Below are 7,598 nucleotides of genomic sequence, written 5' to 3'. Positions count from 1 at the left end.
AAGAAAGCCTCAGTTGAGGTATTGCCCAGAGCAGACTGGCCTGGGAGCATACCGGTGGGGATTGTCTTGATTGTTAATTGATGGAGGAGGGTCCACACAATGTGGGCTGTACCATCCCTGGGCAGGTGTCCTGGCCTATACAGAAAAACATGGGCCTGTGAGTGAGCCAGCAAGCAGCATCCATCCCCTCTTGGTTTCTGCTTCTAATTATTATTTTTTTTTTCCTGCTTCTAATTCTTGCTGGAGTTCTGACCTAACTTTCTTCAGCGCTGACCTCTGACCTGGATGTCTAAGCCAAATAAACCCTTTTCTCCTCTAAGACATTTCCAGTCTAGTGTTTCATCGCAATGGAAGGGAGACTAGAGAATGAGCTCCCACAGAGAGTCCAGTTGTAGGTGACGTCACATATTGACACTTCCTTCCTGCATGGTCATCAGGGAGCCTCCTCATGCCCACACAGGGTTCCATGTCCTCCTGAACCCCAAGGACTCCTCTGTCCTGTGATGTATTCCATCACTGTGACCCTTGCGTGGCCTGAGGGTCAGATTTGTCTCCATGTCTAAATCTGAGCTTGCATCGCAGCTGCCCACTATCAGGTGAGCCAATTTTAGCCCTGAGTTTTCTGGGTCAGCTGGCTAGCGGGCTCCATGTGACAGCTGATCAGGACTGCTTTGTTTTTGAAGAGTGGTGTGTTTGCTTCCTATGACCGACATAAGAAAGTGCCATGTACTAGATTGGCTTAAAGCAGCAAACATGTATTCCCGCTCCACCTAGGGCCAGGAAGCTAGGAACCAGTATTGGCTGGATACGTTTTGAAGACTCCAGGTCATTCCCAGCCTCCTCTAGAAGCCATACTCCAAGATGCCTGTTTGCATATAACCCTCCCACTGTGTGTCTGAGCCTTCAAATCTACATTTACGACCATTCCAAGCACCAGACCCTCAGCTATCCAGAAGGACCCACCTTAACGTAAGCACATCTGCAAGGACTCTTACGAAGTGGTGTTGTTCAAGTGACAAGGGACAGCTCAACACGGGCTAAGTCCCCTGGCCTGGTGGAGGACCTGGGAGGCCTTTCTGAGCATATGGAAGCATCCACCAGACCCCTTGCTATTCTAGCCATTATCTCTAAAGACACGATGTGTGTGTATGTGGAAATGAACTTTGTAGGTATTTTCTATGCTTTCTACTCTTTGTGTTTGCGTTTTCCAAGGGAGAGGGGTGGTAGAGGGAGCTCTCTGCTAAGCCAAGTCGGTCTGTGTCCCAGAGCTGCTAGCATTCTCCAAGCTAGATTCCCTCAGCACTGCAGCTGGAGGGCCAGACTTCCGCTGAGGCTGACCTCATTGCAGAGGAGATGACACCACAGCCCCTCTCTGCTACCTTCCACCCAGAGAACAATCAGAGTGAAGAATGGTCCCTCATCATAGGGACCAGTAAGCTACCAGCCCAAGACCTGGGGGCCAGTGGTTCCCAGACTCTCTTATGAGACAAAAGCATTGCCTATAAGGTTTAAAAGAGAAAAATAAATAAACAAACTGGATTACAAAGTACGACGTCAGGAGCCTTTTGGATGGAGAAGTAGAAACTCTGGGAAGTGCTAGGTACTAGGACTTGGCGTGTCTTCCCATAAGCCTCCTCATCAACCTCATTAGGAATCCTCCCTGACAGAAGTCCCTCATTATTCTCTGGCCTATCATGTGTCCAATATCATCCAGACAGATTCAGTCATGATGGCAGCAGTAGCCATGCCGAATCGTCCATTTTTCCTAGTGCCTGGCTCCATCTTGATTGCAATTCTGGTTTGGCGAGCTGGCCACTTGGCTTCTGACATTACTGAGCTCAGAGCTCCCTGCGGGGAAGGTAAAAGGTTGTGTCTTGTGTGTGTAAGTATGCACATGAATGTATGTGTGTGTGTGTGTGTGTGTGGATATATGTTTACATGTAGATCTGTGCATATGGGCATGTGTTTACATATGATTGCCTGTATGTGCATGCATATGCATGCATGCACATGAGAATGTTCATGGTCGTGTGTCCATTGTTTATTTAGTCAACAGCCTAATTGGTGTGCACATGGATGAATATAAACATGCCTGTACATGTACATGCATGCTAATAGGTGCTTAGTTACCATCCTGACTGAAGTAGAGGGGAGGTGATGGCTAGGTCAAGGGGAAGTGACCATGGCCTGACTACATGCTACTCTACACACCTGAGCAGGGAAGGCCAACTGCAGAGCATCTGTTCTATTGCAAAACCAAGCACTGTCATGAGTCCCTTTGTACAGGGGCTTGAGGCCAAGTCTAAGGGGGAGAAGGGATCAGAGATGGTAGTTAAATCTCCAGAACTGAGGGCTTCTAGAAAGAAATGGATGGGACTCGGAGAAGATCTCATCATTAACGCCACTGGATAGAGAGCTGAGCCCAAGGAGTCCTGTGCCCATGAGTCTATGGAGTTAAAAGCCTGTCTGTCCCATTGAAACTGGCACTCAGAGCCTGGAGAGAGCAGGCCAGGGCCTCCAGAAGATCCCTGGGTCCTATGGAGGCCATGCAGGGAACTCTGGATCTTCACAGTACACACCAGTACTGTATACAATGCATCATCTGTCTGAAACTCCAGCTTCCTTGGGAGCTTACACAGGCATTCACTCGTGGCAATCTTACCTTTGCGGTCCCTGAACTTTAGTGGGACAAATTGTGCATAGCGTACCCCGTTTTTCTCCTCTCACTCCAGAGACACCCAGCTCACCAGGATGGGCAGCTACCACTGCCAACAGACTCCAGCCCCTGGTCCTCTGCTGTTTTGCACTCACAGTGAGAAAAGAAGAGAGAGGTGGAATCTTGCCTCTCCCCAACCTCTCACAGAAGGAGGCTGGAGCTGCCCCTGGTGGAGGAAAGGGTTGGAAGTTAACATGCACCCACAGGTCAACAAGTGACAAAGGAGTGAGGACCACAGGCACGACTGTACTCCCTGGCTTGTATGAATGAGGAGGTGACACTGGGAAGGATCTCTAATGGAAAAGGAGGAGGTAGAGCTTGAGAAAATGGAGAAGCAGTGAAGAGCTGGTGTGTACAGTGGTTATCAAGGTGTAATTGGGGGTACTCAGGTCTGGGAAAAGAGGAGTCCTGGGGTGCAATAACCAGCAGATGTAGAGAGTTTGGTGGAGGCAGAGCCTCTGTGAACTACAGGAACAAGAGGCTGAGATGCAGACTAGCCAGGAGGCAGGGTGAGGCTGACACAAGATGGACCAGTGGCCCGGGGGAGGCTTAGCACTTTGGAACCACAGAGGCTGAGTTCCTGATGCTAAGCACGGTGCCGATGGATTGCAACCCACATCTTGGGGCCGCCCTCTAGGGCTGAAGCCAGTGGCTGACCCAGAGTCTATCCAACTCCTAGGTGCCCCTTGTCAGCCTGAGGGACACCCACCAGGGTCTCTGAGCAATGAACACCACCCAACAGACCTGGAGATCCTGCCCACCAAAGCATTTTCATGGCTACTCTTTCCCCTAGCAGGGTTCTGCTGGTCTCTGGCTCACTGGTCCTCTGGTTTCACATTTGCCTTGTGCCTGATGTCTTTGGGATCTAGCTCAACCCAGGCAGACATGGCCGAGACTGCAGAATACCTGCTCACTTTTCAGTTCTGAGGACAAAGGAGAGAAAAGGAAAGAAAGGCTGTTGGCTGGTTCAGCTTGTTCCCTTGTAGAATAGGTTTTGTAGATAGCATGAGGAGATGGGTGTGCTGTGTTCGAAATCCTCCGTGTGTGTGTGTGTGTGTGTGTGTGTGTGTGTGTATGTGTATATGTGCAGACATCTGTGTAGAGGCCAGAAGTTAATATCTGGTGTTTTCCTCAATTGTTCTTTGCCTTATTTTTTGAACAGGTTCTCTCCATTTGGCTAGACTGACTGTCAGCCAGTGAGCCCCTGGGATCTGCCTGTCTCTACCTCCCAAGTGGATGCTGAGATCACAAACATGAGCCACCATGCCCCGTGTCTTCACATGACACTACTGCCAGAACTCAGGACCTCGTGCTTATGTCATAAGAACTTTCTCAACTGAGCTGCCTCCCCAGCTCTCATGTTGAAATTCACTCAGCAATGTCAGGCAGTAAGAGGGGGAGAGGTCAGACTGTCTGTGGTGCTTGCTCAGCAGGCAGTTAGAGCTAGATGCAGTGATAAGAGAGGACCCTGAGTCCATGAAGTGGCCATTCTGTAGTAAGGGGAGAGACTTGGGCCAGAACGTAGTCATCTGACTTACTGAACTGTCCTGCCGCTGTGTGGAGCTCCCACCTGCCAGAAGGACCTCATCAGATGTGGCCACCCAGTCTTGAACTGCCTGTCTTCTGAACCATGAGCCAAATAGGCCTCTATTCCTCATTGCCTACCCTTGTGGCGTTGAATGAAAAGCAGAGGAAACAAGCTGAGAGGAGACCTTCCCTAGACAGGGGTTTTTGTAAAGCACCATTATCACTCCAGAAGCTGAGAATGCAATGGGCTCCAATGGCCCCCCGCCCCCCACAACCCCAGCAATGCCACCCATTTTTGGATGACTTCCCTAGCGATAAGATACATTGACACCAGGTAGGGAAGGAGGTAGAGGTGTGGTAACCATGGAAGCAGCAGGTATGACTTGGCATTGTGTCTCCTGCAGGGTCAGATGCCCCTTTGTGGTTGGACATCAGTGAAGCTGCAGTTAGATTCTCCATACTCTATCAGGAACTTAGACACTGGGGTACTTTCTCAGCTGTCACCTATGTGTTCTAACAAAGGTCTAGAACCTCAAAAGACTTGACATAATGCAACACACACACACACACACACACACACACACACACTCCACCCTCTTTGTGGAAATACTATAAAAAGGAGATCTGGTCCCACCATGATTTGGGAGGGAAAAATGTGTCACCTTAACTGTGAATATTCATTAATATTCATTAGTAACATACTTCATAAATAGTCATTAAAACTTCTTCAAAACCGACAGTGCAGACCTCTCTTCCCACTCTTGGAACAGCCAGTCTGATCTCTCTTTGGAGTATTTGCTTTGCTTTGCTAAATAAATTTCTGCCTGAGTGGTCTATGTCTCTTGGCTAAATCCTTTCCTTCAAGAAAACAAGAACTGAGAGACCCCCATAAAAAAGTTACCCACAACTCAACAGGGTGCAATGGCCATGGGAATCCTTAGCATACTCCTAAACTGAAGGGTGTACCCTCAGCCACTCCAGCCCACACCGGTACCACCCACACTCAGGGTGGGTCCTCCTTCCATGGTGATACTGAACCCAGTCAGGTTGACAGTGAGGAGGACCCACCATGGCATCTCTCAAGTCTTCTGTGCTGTGCCTTCTCTGGAAGTTCCTCTAGAGTGGGACTGAGTCCCAGCGTGCCTTGCTTTTCAGCCGATGCAAAGTTGGTACTTTCGATGTCTGCTTCCGAGAAGGTGGAAAAGATATACTCTTCCTGGTTCCTCCCACCAAGCACAACTGGCGTCTGTCTAGCAAGCCAGTGGCTGTCCTGTGAGCTGTACAGTAGAGATGTCAAAGCTCCAGTCACCTACCCTGACCCCCACTCTGTTATCTACAAAGAACAGAACCCAGTCCATAGCCACAGGGGGATGTTGGGAACTGTAACCTCCCCTGGGACAGCAGACATTGTTTTAGAGACACTTGTGCTGAGGGACCTTAAAGAATTAAAACCTCCCCAGGAGTCTCATGCTGGGGAGGGAAAGGCTGAAGTCTGGAGCCAGCCAGAGGAGAAGCTTGTCTCCTGAAAGAGATTTTGTACAGGTCTGACAGCCTGTCAGACCACATGTAAGGAAGAGTGGAGCCAAGACACTAATGCTAAGCTGGACTACACCTTGGCAGGCTGCCTAGCTATGCATACCTCTTGGTGTCTATTTAAATTGAAACCTTAGGTCCCTGAAGATGAACTTAGGGGTCCCTGGACCTCTTTATTCGTCCTCGTCCTCAAAATGGCCACACTGAATAAAACACCTTTCTCTGATTCATTTATCACTTCAATGGGTACAGTGGGCTGAACCAGCTTGTTCTGGCAGCCAGAGCCTGGGCTCAGACCTCTAAGGGCTGCAATTAAGAGGAAGAAGGTAGCCAGGTGGTGGTGGTACACGTCTTTAATCCCAGCACTCGGGAGACAGAGGCAGGTGGATTGCTGTGAGTTTGAGGCCAATCTGGTCTACTAAGCGAGTCCAGGACAGCCAAGGCTACACAGTGAAACGAAGAAGAAGAAGAAGAAGAAGAAGAAGAAGAAGAAGAAGAAGAAGAAGAAGAAGAAGAAGAAGAAGAAGAAGAAGAGGAAGAGGAAGAGGAAGAGGAAGAGGAAGAGGAAGAAGAAGAAGGTAAAAAGGCTCTTCCCCCAGGTCTAAGAAGAGGGCAAGTGCCTGACTCCTAGGCTGCCGCTAAGACCCAACTGTGCTGCCACACAGTCTGGGTGCCTGACCCTCCAAACTGTACTGTTTAAACTCCTAAGATTTTCTGTGCAACAACAAACCGGTAAGCCCATATCTCAGGTCCCAAACTACTCAAGGACTTCTTGATTGACTCCTTAGTTCTCCATGTGATTGTACCGTCGCAGTAAACCAGATCTTAAGAACTTGGCATGAACTTCCTGATGCCCAAGCTCTGACATTGGGTCGTGTTATAAAACCACAGACATTTGCCTCTCAGGCATGGCCATGAGGCACCCTGCTGCATCTCAAACTTCTTCTAATATCATTTATTATAATTGAACGATGCTGATGAGAAAACAAAGTCAAAATGCATAGTGACTTCTCTTCACTGACCCAACAGTTGTTAATAAATCCAATTTCATTTGTCAGTGGGGGCTGATGAGTTGGTGTGTGTGGGTCCCCAGGACACTGTATGCTCTGGTGAGTCACCCCAGCACAGTTCTCTGAAGCCTTGGGAGGCCGTTGTGCAATCCCAATAAAAGGCATCCCTCCTGGCAAAGGCAGAGAGAAACTGGGTTCCCTGGGATGTCAGCTCTTCCTTAATTGTGTCCCCAGATGAGGTGGCCCTAAATAATCTTTTTTCATGAGTTCTTCTGTTTCATTGTTTGCTTTCAGTTCAGCCACTTCCTCTGTGTTGTTCGGGCACAAATGGAAATGCACCAGTTGCCCCAATGTCCTTTGTGTCCACTGCCACCTAGGGGTCCACACCTAATGGTTTGTGCACAATTAACTTCTGTTTTCAGTCACCGGGAACAGGACAAGGCTTAGTCACCTCCGGGCTAGCTGCAAACAGGGTTTTCACAGATATTCCATTGTCTTCCTTGTACAAGTTTAACATAACATAAGCTCTACCTTCTTAACTATGTTCAGTGTTCAGTGTCCAGGCAGGAAGCCTGCTCGTGGTGCTTCGTATCCATCACTCACCCTCAGAGCTCCTTCCCCTTACAGATGCTCCTCACCCCCAGCGGCATACACCAGAACGTTTGGGAATCTGTGCCCAGGTAAACTCAGAGAGGCAGACTGGCTCCAAGGCTGGGACTCTGCAGCTCTGCCTGGCGGATGCTACCTAAGGGGCTTCCCGGAAGAAATACACTATCTCCTGTGGGGAAAATTATTCCACCCACTTCCTTAGC

This window comes from Acomys russatus, chromosome 3 (assembly GCF_903995435.1).
Source record: "Acomys russatus chromosome 3, mAcoRus1.1, whole genome shotgun sequence".
NCBI classification, from domain to species: domain Eukaryota; kingdom Metazoa; phylum Chordata; class Mammalia; order Rodentia; family Muridae; genus Acomys; species Acomys russatus.
The sequence above is the reverse complement of the archived record's forward strand: the minus strand, read 5'-3'. Positions refer to the sequence as shown.